The sequence below is a fragment of the Notamacropus eugenii genome, chromosome 3, assembly GCF_028372415.1.
Source record: "Notamacropus eugenii isolate mMacEug1 chromosome 3, mMacEug1.pri_v2, whole genome shotgun sequence".
In the NCBI taxonomy this organism is placed as follows: Eukaryota; Metazoa; Chordata; class Mammalia; order Diprotodontia; family Macropodidae; genus Notamacropus; species Notamacropus eugenii.
In genome coordinates this window covers 30817784-30830511 of record NC_092874.1, presented here as the reverse complement: position 1 = coordinate 30830511, position 12728 = coordinate 30817784, and positions in this window count along the sequence as shown.

Genomic DNA, 12728 nt, shown 5'->3' with positions numbered 1-12728 from the left:
GGCAAAGACAGCTTAGGGGAATAGGGAGCTGAGGGCTTTAAAAGAAGGGAAATAGAGTGAGAGGGAAAGAGGGGGAAAGGAGAGGAGGGGAAGGGTGAGGGAAAAGAGGAAGGGGGAAGAGAGGTATAGCCAAAGAATAGGGCTCCATACCAGCCCTGTGTGGAAAAAGAGAAGCGATGTGTATACCCACCATTTTCCCTGAGGCCCAAGTCCTGGGCAGACCCTGAATAATTCAACAATGAGAGAGGGCCCCAGTGGCACAGGAATGGAACATCTCCCCTGAGCTGTTACATCAAGACCAACAGCCCATCTTTAAAATTACCTCTTTAAAATAAAAATAAAAAAATAGTCATTTGGCCACAGGAGGTGGGAGAGGGAGCACCCCGCTGCCCTGGGCTCTGTGTGCCAGCCTTGCTTCATTTGATTTCCCTTTCATGAGGCCCCATTTCCCCTTTCAAGCTTTTCCTGACCTGACAAGCCTGTCCCTGAAGTGAGTTGGAAGAAGCCATAAACAGGCATTTGTCTGAAGGCTCAGCTTCCCCAGAATCCAGGAGGGATTTTGTGAGGAAGGTGAGGCCAGTTTTCCTGCTTTTGTATTAGGGCTGTTACCTGTGAGCTGCGTGATGCCCCTGCTCCAGGTGACTCAGGAAGCCACTTGCAGAGAATACAAAGGTTGATAAGTAATAAATGATCATAATCATAATGTTTTGGCAGTCTGCAATGTACTTTCCATGTAAAAAAACCCATGGGGTCAATATGGCATGCTCTGGCCTGTTCCTGGGACTTTACTGGTGTGGGGTGTAGGGTGTGGGGTATAGGTTATTGGTACTGGGGTGCAGGGTGTGTTCAGGGAGGACCAGTACCTTTGGTGTGATGGCTGCGGAGCCCTTTGGGGGGCTCTTTCCACCTCTGGTGTTCACCTGTCCCACCCAACTCTCACCTGTGGCTCCAAGGAGCCGCAGCATGTGCAGCGGCCACACCCTGGTAAACTGTTTAGGGAGACAGGTTGAACCAGGTTGAGGGTAACCAAGGGCTCTCAAACCCATTGGTGAGTTAGGGGGGTGTCTACCCCAAGCATGTGAAGACTTCCTCTGGTGGAATGGGTGGATGAGAACAATTTGTTCCAACAGTCATGAAGGCAGATGAAGCAGGTGATGTGGAGGGCTTAGAGCTTGGTTAGGCATCGAAGACGCCAAGGTCATCCACTGCATCCTGAGCCATCGCCAGCCGTCTTGACTCTGTCCTGCCACTGGACTATGATGACTCTAGAGGAGAGAATGAGGCTGATGACTTCGTGCAACTCTGTCTCACTTAAGTCCAATTCCCACATGAATCAGAAGACATCACCCATACCATTTTACTATTCTCTCAAGAATTTTGAATTTGACTGTGCAACATGGGAGACACTGGCACAGGACCTCTCAGCATGACGTGCCCACATCAGAAAGGGTGCTGTGCTCTTTTTTTTTTTTTTATTAAATTTATTTATTTAACTTTTCACAAAATTTTGGGTTACAAATTTTCTCCCCTTTTATCCCCTCCCCCCCCCAAACACCAAGCATTCTAATTGCCCCTATGACCAATCTGCTCTCTCTTCTATCGTCCCTCTCTGCCCTTGTCTCCGTCTTCTCTTTTGTCCTGTAGGGCCAGATAGCTTTCTATACCCCTTTACCTGTATTTCTTATTTCCTAGTGGCAAGAACATTACTCGACAGTTGATCCTAACACTTTGAGTTCCACCTTCTTTACCTCCCTCCCTCTCCACCCCTTCCCTTTGGAAGGCAAGCAATTCAATATAGGCCAAATCTGTGTAGTTTTGCAAATGACTTCCATAATAGTTGTGTTGTATAAGACTAACTATATTTCCCTCCATCCTATCCTGTCCCCCATTACTTCTATTCTCTTTTGATCCTATCCCTCCGCATGAGTGTTGACCTCAAATTGCACCCTCTTCCCCATGCCCTCCCTTCTATCATCCCCCCCACCCTGCTTATCCCCTTATCCCCCACTTTCCTGTATTGTAAGATAGGTTTTCATACCAAAATGAGTGTGCATTTTATTCTTTCCTTTAGTGGAATGTGATGAGAGTAGACTTCATGTTTTTCTCTCACCTCCCCTCTTTATCCCTCCACTAATGAGTCTTTTGCTTGCCTCTTTTATGAGAGATAATTTGCTCCATTCAATTTCTCCCTTTCTCCTCCCAATATATTTCTCTCTCACTGCTTGATTTCATTTTTTTTAAGATATGATCCCATCCTCTTCAATTCACTCTGTGCACTCTCTCTCTATGTGTGTGTGCGTGTGTGCATGTGTGTGTGTGTAATCCCACCCAGTACCCAGATACTGAAAAGTTTCAAGAGTTACAAATATTGTCTTTCCATGTAGGAATGTAAACAGTTCAACTTTAGTAAGTCCCTTATGACTTCTCTTTGCTGTTCACCTTTTCCTGGTTCTCTTCATTCTTGTGTTTGAAAGTCAAATTTTCTTTTCAGCTCTGGTCTTTTCATCAAGAATGCTTGAAAATCCTCTATTTCGTTGAAAGACCAATTTTTCCCCTGAAGTATTATACTCAGTTTTGCTGGGTAGGTGATTCTTGGTTTTAGTCCTAGTTCCTTTGACTTCTGGAATATCCTATTCCACGCCCTTCGATCGATCCCTTAATGTAAGGTGTTCTATGGGTTGTGGGTTCGGAGCTATGTGTATGTGCGTCTTTCTACTCCACCATCTTGGCTCCGCCCCCCCGGTGCTGTGCTCTTTGAGCAAAGCAGAATTGAGACAGCACAAAGTAAACGTAGGATGTGCAAATTTGGAGCATCCACCCCAAATATTCATACAGACTATCTGCGCCCAGTCTGTGGTAGAGCATTCCAAGCTCTTATTGGTCTGATCAGCCACAGTTGGACACTTTGCAACTTCACTTTATCATGGTGATGTCATTTTGATCCTCTTTGAAACAAAGGACAACAACCATTGGTGTGGGGAAACTTCCAGTGTGAAAACTCCCTCCATGATTCAGTCTGAAACCTATCCTCTGCCATTTTTAATAGAGATCCTTGGGGGCAGTGAGAGTTTAAGTGTCTTGCCTAGGGTCACACACAGGCAGCCTGAGTCGATCCAGGTCACACTATCTCCTAAGACAAGTTCTATGCCACATTGACTCTCCTACAAGTATTATTTACATGTTTTATGTTTATATAAATATTTATATAAGATAAGGAAACCGAGGCTTAGACCAGTTAGCTGACTTGATCAAGGCTATTAAATGTCAGAGGAGGGGTATCATTCTTCCAAGAGTAGTTGCATCTTAAATCAAACACTTGGTGAGGTGCAAACCTGTCACAATGGAATTCCTAACACGATGGCCCAAGGTGAAATATCATGGGAGGGGGAAAGGGATGGGGGAGGAGATTGCCCTCAGTGGTAACTCTCAATGAATCAACAAACATTTATTAATTTATTACTATATTTATGATACATTTATTTGCTTATATTTATTACTATTAATTATTACTGTATGTCACACATGGTGCTGGGTGTTGGAGTTCAAAGACAAACATGAACCTCTCTAAGAGTGCAAGCTGCCAAGGAATGAGCAAAGTGTGTCCGTGGAGGGAGTTTCCAAGCTGGAAGTTCCCTTCACACCAATTATTCACAGGGCTGTACCTCCCTTTAAAACTTGGGCTTGCAACCTAAGTGGCTGTTCAATTAGGTTGGCTCTGCTACAAAATGGGACTATTACATAACTGGATTAATTGGTTTTTAACAAATATACCAGAGCTTATCTACCACCATTGTTATCCTTCAAAGTAGTTGCCTTCGGAGGGTCTACATTTACTTTAAAAAAAAATACAAAAAGGTACTCTCTTTGTCCCAAATTCTGAGGATTTGGATTTTCACTGAGCTATCAATGGTGAGACACTGACTTCAAGGTCAATTTATGAGCCCCTTGTAAAAACTGGTCTCATTACTTAATAGACACACCTCATTTTCTGATCAAGCACAGTGTATGTGTTCATCCTTCATTCCCAAAGAAGACCACGCCATCAGAGAAATGATGACAGAACTTGCATTTGACTTCAATTTGAGTGAGGGAGGGCTGTGCAGGTCACCAGCCTCACTTCTCCTCCAGAGCCATCTGAATCCAGTGACCAGATTATTCATCAGAATAACTAGAGGTGACCCAGGATGAGGCAATTGGGGTTAAGTGACTTGCCCAAAGTCACACAGCTAGTGAGTGTCAAGTGTCTGAGGTGAGATTTTAACTCAGGTCCTCTTGACTCTTGCACTGGTGCTCTATCCACTGCACCACCTAACTGCTCTTTATTAAACACAGTACCACCCAGTTGGATCCCCCTATTTGATCCACCAAATTTGGATCCAGATGATTTGTGACTGTTTCTAAAAATTAAACCCACCTTTGAAGGAAGATGATTTTCCACCATGAAGAACATTAAAAGTAATGTGCTAAGTTACTAAACACTCAGCAAAGAAACCTTTACATTTCTCATTAAGGTCATGTGATTAAGGGCTGGAAGGGGCCTCAGCCCAAACCCTCCTTTGTAGTTGAGGACTCCACAGCCTAGAAAGGAAAAGTTCATTCTCCCGAGTCACATGGTGACTAAGAAGCAGAGGTTTACCACTTGTTTTTAGATTCTCATTCCTTTTCTGGGATTTAGAAAGGACTTGAACCACAGTCTGGGTATGAGGAGAAAATGAGCACTCTTCTTGTTGAAAAGATGGAGAAATGTGGGCCAGGTGATTATTAACTGGACTTGAAATCCATTGAATGATCAGACTTAGAGCGGTTACTAATAGTTCAACCTCAGCTTAGAAGGAGGTCTCTAGTGCTCTGCCCCAGGGACCTGGGCTTGACTCGCTCCTATTTAATTTTTTTTTTTAAATCAGTCACTTATATTGAGGCTCAGAGGGCAAACATTTCAGATCTGCAGATGACTAAAGACTGGTAGGGACAAGGTAATACTGGGTGACAAGAGTTCCAATTCAAAAGGATTTTGACTGGTAGAAAATTGGGATGAATCTAATAAGACAAAATATAATCGGGAAAAATATGAAGTCTTATACTTGCATTTTAGAAAATGAAACAAATCTTGAATTCACAAGTATAAAATGGAGGAGATAGGGTGTGAACTAGACAGAAATTCATCTGCAAAGAAAGAAGTGAGAGAGATAGACTACAAGCCTACGATGAGTCAAAGGGTGATACCACCACCAAAAACCTAAATACCAAGAGAGACTTGGCTTCCAGGAATCAGGAAGTAATGGTTGACCATAGTCTGGGGTGGAGTCAGACTGGTATGTCAGAATGGGTATTCAGTTCTGTAGACCTAGAGTCAGGAAGCCCAAGTTCTAATCCTATTTCGGACACTTACTTGATGTATGACCCTGAGTGCAAGTCACCAAACCACTTTCTACCTCACTTTCCTTATCTCTTAGATAATGACACTTGCTTCATAGGGTTGTTGGAAAGGAACAAATGTAAAGTGTTTTTCAAACCTTAAAGCTGCTGTGTTGTTGTGGTTGTTAAAGTTTGTAGAGGTTGTTGTTGTTCTGGGCACCACAGTTTAAAAATATTGATAAATTAGAGAATATAAGTGAGTGGGGAGAGGAAAAAGGAAGAGAGAGGAGCATATAACATATGTGCAAAAAATCCCCCCAATTATAAAGATAAATGCAGTCGTAGGAGGCAAACAGAACTGTGAAAGCTTGAGTCTCTACCTTATGAGGATTTGTTGAAGACAGTGCTGGTGTTTGCTATGAAGAAGAGAAGTTTGAGGGTAGGGGATGGAAATATGAGTCATTTTCAGGAATATGAAGGGGCTGTCACCTGGAAAGGCTGCAGAGACAAGAACAAGGAGCCAAGTGGGGGGGACTTTTGAAGGAAAAGTTAAGATGATGTCAGAAGAAGCTTCCTAACAATCAGAGATGTTAAAAAGTGGAATGCCTCAGGATGTTGTGGGATCCCCCTTATCAGAGGCTGAGCAAAAGCTCTCATCAGATATGCTATAGTGGGGGTGACTTGAGACTATGAGTTGAATTAGGTGGATACTAAGGTCCCTTTTAAATCAGAAATTCTGGGATACTCTGTGATAGTCTTCATTATGGGAAGAAAAGCTGAATTTCAATTGGAGATGAATGAAAATAAAGATGTAATTTTCCCCAGCCAATTTCAAGGACCCCTCTGAAATTTGTTACATATTCCAACAGAGTGTATCCCCAAAGAGTCCATGAACCCCAACTTAGGAATCCTGGTAACAAGGGGTGCTGAAAGTCACAGCCAGAAGTCTTGTTATAATTCCAAGGTAAGGGACAGCTACAGGAAAAAGTTAAGTGTAGCGATGTGACCAAATGACAGGTAAGGAATGCAAACAGATACATACAAAGACGTCCAATAAGATGTAAGCTCCTTGTGGGCAATAATTACCTCCTGCTTGTCTCTATTTTTAGTACCTAACACACGGTAAGTGTTTAATAATGGTTTACTGGGGAAAACAAAAAAAAGTGGAGAATGGCTCCTGAATAAAGAGTGAATATTGAGACCTTAGGAAAAAAACAAAATCAGAAGTCATTCTGAAATGGAAATTGTCCCATCTGACTGGATTAAGGAATTTGCTTATTCTCAGAACTGGAATCCATCTGTGCCACCTAAGAGTATGGACAAAGTCAGCGATGGAGACACTGTAACTGCCTAAAGCTTGTCAGTTACAATGTTACAATGTGTCAGTGGGTAGAAACAGAATCAAAGCCCGTGGACCCAGCTCAGACTTTTAGCAGTTGTGTGATTGTGGGCAAACCACTTTTCTCCCTGCATTTCAGCCTCCCTATCTGTAAACTGAAGTTGGGCTGCATGACTCCCCAAATCCTTTCCAGTTCTGAATCCTACTTTGATCACCGAGGAGCGGCCTCCACAGGCACTGGTTTAAGGCAGTCAGCTTAGCACCCTTTGAACCTAGCTGACAGAGTGCCAGACCCTCCTTCCCATCCTGCTGGAGGGGCAGCAGCTGCTATCTGGAGCAGCAGTGGACCGCAACCAAATTATTAAGTGACCAAGTCAATATTTGCATATCTAATTCAGTCCACAAGCTCAATCCGTGCTTATGTTTTCCACCTAAATATAACACAAAGGAGGGATGGAGGACAGGATATTTTTGCTCCAATATTTGGTTTGATTCTATATTTCAAGAGGCCAGGAGTGGGGGAAAAAGCAGAGTATGCTGTTGGGAACAGTAAAGGATTGGCAGCCCAAGTGTCTCACAAACTTTGCTCTGAATCTCAGAATCTACTTTTGTGAAACAGTGACATCTAACCTATATTTCTAGGATTACTGGAGGAAGGGCTGAGTCAGTCCTTAAGTAAGACTTATCTTCTTTACTCATTGCAATATCTGAATGCTGAGGACAGCTAGTATGCAGTTCAGTTCCACAAATACTGAATTCTAACTGTGCAAGAGAACTTGTAGGTGCAGAAAACAGAAGGACAAACCTGAAACAATCCTGCCCAAGCAGCTTGCTTGGGGGTTATAATATACACACACAGACGGATCTGTGTTCTCTTCAATGACAGCATTCCCCTCAACAATGCAGATTACAATCCGTCATGGAAAATGACCTCTACGTATCCTTCCAGTTCTAAATCTCTATCCTATAACTGGTCCGTATTTTCTCACAAGTTCACCGTAGGGGAGCCACACAACATACTGAGAGCTTTCCTTCAACTTTTGACATCCTGAAGATACCAGTGGTTACAGGAGTATGCTGGAGCCGGTTCTAACCCAGTAGTGAAGATTTTTGGTGTGTGGTAGTAGTGTAGTAAGTAGTACAGACTTTTAGTATGAGTACATACATCTCAGAAATCAGCAAGTGCTGAAAATCAGGGCTTGATTTATTTTTTTAAACTCTAGACTTAAGAAAGTGATGGGGAAATTGTCAATAATGGAAATTAAACTTTAAAAAGTGTCACAATCCCCCTTCACCTCCCACAACTGGTGGTTAGGCATTTACCAGGACACCTCTGCCAATGGAGCACATAGCCTGTCTATCAGTCACCCCTCACCATCTTCTTTTTCACTTCCTCATTTCTTTTTTTATTTTTTGCAGTCTTTTTTTTAATTACATATTTTTTATTTTTCCCCAATTATGTATTAAAACCATTTTTAACATTTTTTGAAGGACATCCTTTACTCTGGTCTTTCTTTGTTAGAGCTGCTCACATGCACCAGGGCTTTTTCCACTGCCCCCAGTTCTTCAGAGACCATCGTCTTTGTTCCATGACCCACAGCCATGTAGAATATTGGTTCTAAAAAGACAGACCTTTGTTTCAGGAAGGAGCTTGGGGTCATGCAATGCCTGGACTGCAATCCAACCCATCACCCATCTCCTCCTATTTAATTCTGGATCTAATTCATTGTCCAAAGACTATTTTATTTTAAACCAGACCTGTGATTTCATAGGTATAAAGAGTTGTAGATGAGGAATGTCTCCAAATGCAGGTCAGTACCTTCTCTTCAGCTTCTAGTCTTAGAGAATTATCTGGGGTTGGTGCTGAGAGCACCTTCCCCAGGGTCACATGGCCTGTTATGTGTCAGATGTACCTGAACTTGGGTTTTCCTGAATTTGAGGGCGGTTCTCCAGCCATGATATCTTTCCTTTCAAAAAACAAAATATGATCTGATATTATAGATATATAGATATTTTAAGTGCTTTTCTGGAAACTAACATTTTCCTTATTGTTAATACCACATTCTAGAAAAGTAGACATCCATGAGACTCCTTAGCAACACCCTTCATGCAGAACTGTTAGAGGCAATGCTAAAGCTTCAAACAAGAAGTCATTTTCTTCCTTTTAAAAAATTTATTTTATTTTCCCCCAGTTACATGTAAAAACAATTTTAAACATTCATTTTTAAAAACTTTGAGTTCCAAGTTCTTTCCCTTTCCCCCTTTCCATCCCCACTCATTGAGAAGGCAAGCAATTTGAGATAGGTTATACTAGTGTAGTCATGCAAAACCTTTCCATAATAGTCATGTGGTAAAAGAAAACAGAGAAAAAAACTCAAGAAAAACAGAGAAAGTTTAAAAAGTCTGCTCCAATCTGTATTCAGACACTATCAGTTCTCTCTCTGGGCATGGATAGCATTTTTCATCATAAGTCCTTCAGACTTACCTTGGATCACTACATTGCTGAGAAGAGCTAAGTCATTCACACATGACCATCTTACATATATATGGCTGTTACTTTGTACACAGCTCATTTCATTTTGCATCAGCTCATGCAAGTTTCTTCAGGCTTTTCTGAGAGCATCTCACTTATCATTTCCCATAGCGCAACAGCATTCCATCACAATCCCATACCTACCGCAGATTGTTCAACTATTCCCCAATTAATGAACATCCCCTCAGTTTCTGATTCTTTGCCATGAGAAAAGAGCTGCTATAAATATTTTGTACATATAGATCCTTTTCATTTTGTTTTTTTAAATCTCTTTTGGGATACAGACCTAGAAGTGGTATTGCTAAGTCAAAGAGTATGCATGGCTTTATAGCCCTTTGGGCATAGTTCCAAATTGTTCTACAGAATGATTGGATGAGTTCACAACTCCACCAACAGTGCATCGATGCCCCATTTTTCCCACATGCCCTCCACCACTTGTCATTTTCCTTTTCTGTCCTATTAGCCAATCTAACAAGTATGGGGTAGTGCCTCAGAATTGTTTTAATTTGCATTTCTCCAATCAATAGTGAGAGCATTTTTTTATATGACTATAGATAGTTTTGGTTACTTCATCTGAAAACTGCTCATATATTTTGATCATTTATCAATTGCAGAATGGCTCTTTTATAAATTTGACTCAGTTCTCTATATAGTTGAGAAATAAGACCTTTATTAGAAAAATTTGCTTCAAAATGTTTTTTCCATAGTTACTCTTGCTAATTGTATTTCCCTCCTTCTAATCCCCTCCCACCCCCCTCTATTCTCTTCTTTCTCTCCTTTCATCCTATCCCAGGAGTCTTTTTCCAGGAGCAATTGTAATAAACACCAGATACAAGTTGTATTTCATCTTTTCTAGAGCCACTGAGGCAGCAGGATGCTCTTGAAGGTTTTATTAAGGGACAAGGGAAGCCACCGTTCTTTTTGAGTGTTTGAGGGCACTTAAGAACACTGAGAACCCACAGGAAGATAGAGGCAGAGTCTCCAATACCTAGCTTCATACACATAATGTCCATTCAAGAACACCCTGAGTAAAGAGGTTGAGTCATCGCTGACAAGGCTTGTCTTCATCAACCAAATTTTCTTAGCGTCATGGCTAATCCCTGAAAGGTAATTTATCCACTTTTAAAGTCATATTAATTCTTCCAGGCCAACAAGATAATAACAATAACTGTCATTTTTTATATAGTACCAACTGGTTTATTAAAACATTTTACCTAAATGATTTTACTTGATAAACAAGTCTCCTTCTCTCCCCTCACACAGCCACAACTCTAGTTATTCCTGACCTTTTAGATCGCTGCAATAGCCTTGTCTCTTCATCAATATCTCCATATCTCCCCATCCTAATTCATCCTCACTCACCTACCAAGGTGACTTTCTGGTGGCATCATGCCCCTCCTCAAACTCCAGTGTCTTTCTATTGCTTCTAGGATCAAAAGCAGGATATCCCCAAAAGCTTACTGCTATTTTAACCTATAAAACTTTAAGCTACTAAAGCTCAAAATGGCACTGATACTTTTGGGACACCCTAAATAAACTCTTTTGGGTGGTATTTAAAGCCCTTCATAAATTGGCCCTTGCCTGTTTTTTCTTATACTTTACTGTCTTTCATGTAATGAAGGGAGAAATAAATAGTGGAGAAGGGGCCCACCTTCCTTATCACCACCACCAACAACTGCTGCCAACAGGCAAGGGAGTGTGGGAGTATGGAGAATAGTGGCATTCCCCCCCCACCACCAGAATGATCCTACTTCCAGCCTAGCCCTCAAAACCATTGATGGGGAAACAATTCCTACGGATAAGGGCCCAGTCATCTCTACTAGCTACCACCCACAGGAAAAGCAAACCAAGCTAGCTGAGGCAACATGGACAGACAAGTCAAACCACCACCATCACCCCTCAGACTGATGGGGACAGTCCAAAACCCTGAACCCAAGAGAGCTGAAAAAGGCAGTGCTTCCAGCCTAGAGCCCACAGCCATCCTCTTGGGAAATAACCCCTGTGGAGATGCAGCTCCAGCAGCCCCTACTGCTGAAGACCCAGAAAACTTGCCACCATCATCCTTGGCCCTGTCAAGTGGTTCAGCATCAGAAAATGGTATGATTTTATCAGCAGAAATCACAGTAAAGGGATTGCTGCCCCAAGGACCATGGAACTTTCCATCTGCCTAGCAGCTGAAATCTCCAGTATATGTAGTCTGCTCCGTTAGAATGAGGGTCCTTTCAGAGCAGGGACTGTCTGACTTTGTTTACTTATTATCTGTCCCCCAGGGCTTAACACGGTGCTTTCCATATAGGAAGTATTTAAGAAGGTTTTTTTTTTTTCATTCACAACATGGGTCTTCCTGAAGTTTTTTTAAATAGGACACCCCATCTCTCACCCCTGATTGTCTCTGTGCCTGAAGTAATCTGTGATTATCTCTGTTTTATAGATAAGGAGACTGATTGAATTTACCCTTTCGTTTAGGTCTCCCAGGTTTCTCATTTTGTTGTCACATGAAGAAACTCAATGTGTTTGCCCAAAGTCACACAGATTCTATATCTTAACCTAGGGTTTCAATGCTAATTCCTAAAGAGGCTGGTTTAGGCCTTTGTTCTACAAAAATGGACTTGGTCCTCTCCAGACTTAAATTCACTGTGATTGCTATAGGTTTGACTGTCAGAATGGCCAGTTTTTGAATAGTCACAAGAACCTATTCTCAAGAGACTGATGTTGTTTGAGAGGTTTAGAGACCCCTCAAGGACCTGAGTCCTGGACCAGGTTGTCTGGAATGAATTCACCGACTCAAGCATTCTTTAAGTCAAGGTGTCAAAGGTTTGTTTTTAGGCTTTTCAGTTCTCAAGGAACCAGTGACCTTAGAGGGGTAAAGTTAAAGTTTATATAGGATAAAGTATAGTAAAACATGTGCCAAATATAACTAGGTGATATGAGGCGGGATTAGGAATGGTTAACTAGTGGTCACTTCTTAAAGGAACATGCACTTTTTGTATCTACTGTGCAGACATTTTACCCAGAGTTCACCAGGAAAAGGGCAGGGGGAGGAACACAAGCACAGAACGTATGGTTTTAGGCCTGCAACTAAGTCAGCTAGCGGTCAGGGCTGACTGAGGATTGCTCAGTCTGCCACCCATCAATGTTTTGTTTGACAAGATAGAGGTAGGGAGTGTACATATATCTAAAGTCTAGGATGCAGATAATGAGGAGTTCAGGATGGATATAATGAGGTAGGGAGTTGCCATAGATAGTCCAGTGGGTACTGAATATCTGTATGAGCCAGTATAAAGCCGGTTCAAGCTAGTAATTCCTACAGGTGAGGTTTCCCTACCAGGGAGAGATATAAGTATTTTGTTTGGGCCCACTCATGAGTAGTTGCTAAACATAATGTCCTTGGGCTGGGGAGAAACTGCCAGGGATAATGTTTTTGAGGTAGTTCTGGAATTGGGGTCCAAGCACAGACACCCAAGCAGCTCATCAAGATGATTACTAGGAGAACTAACTTCG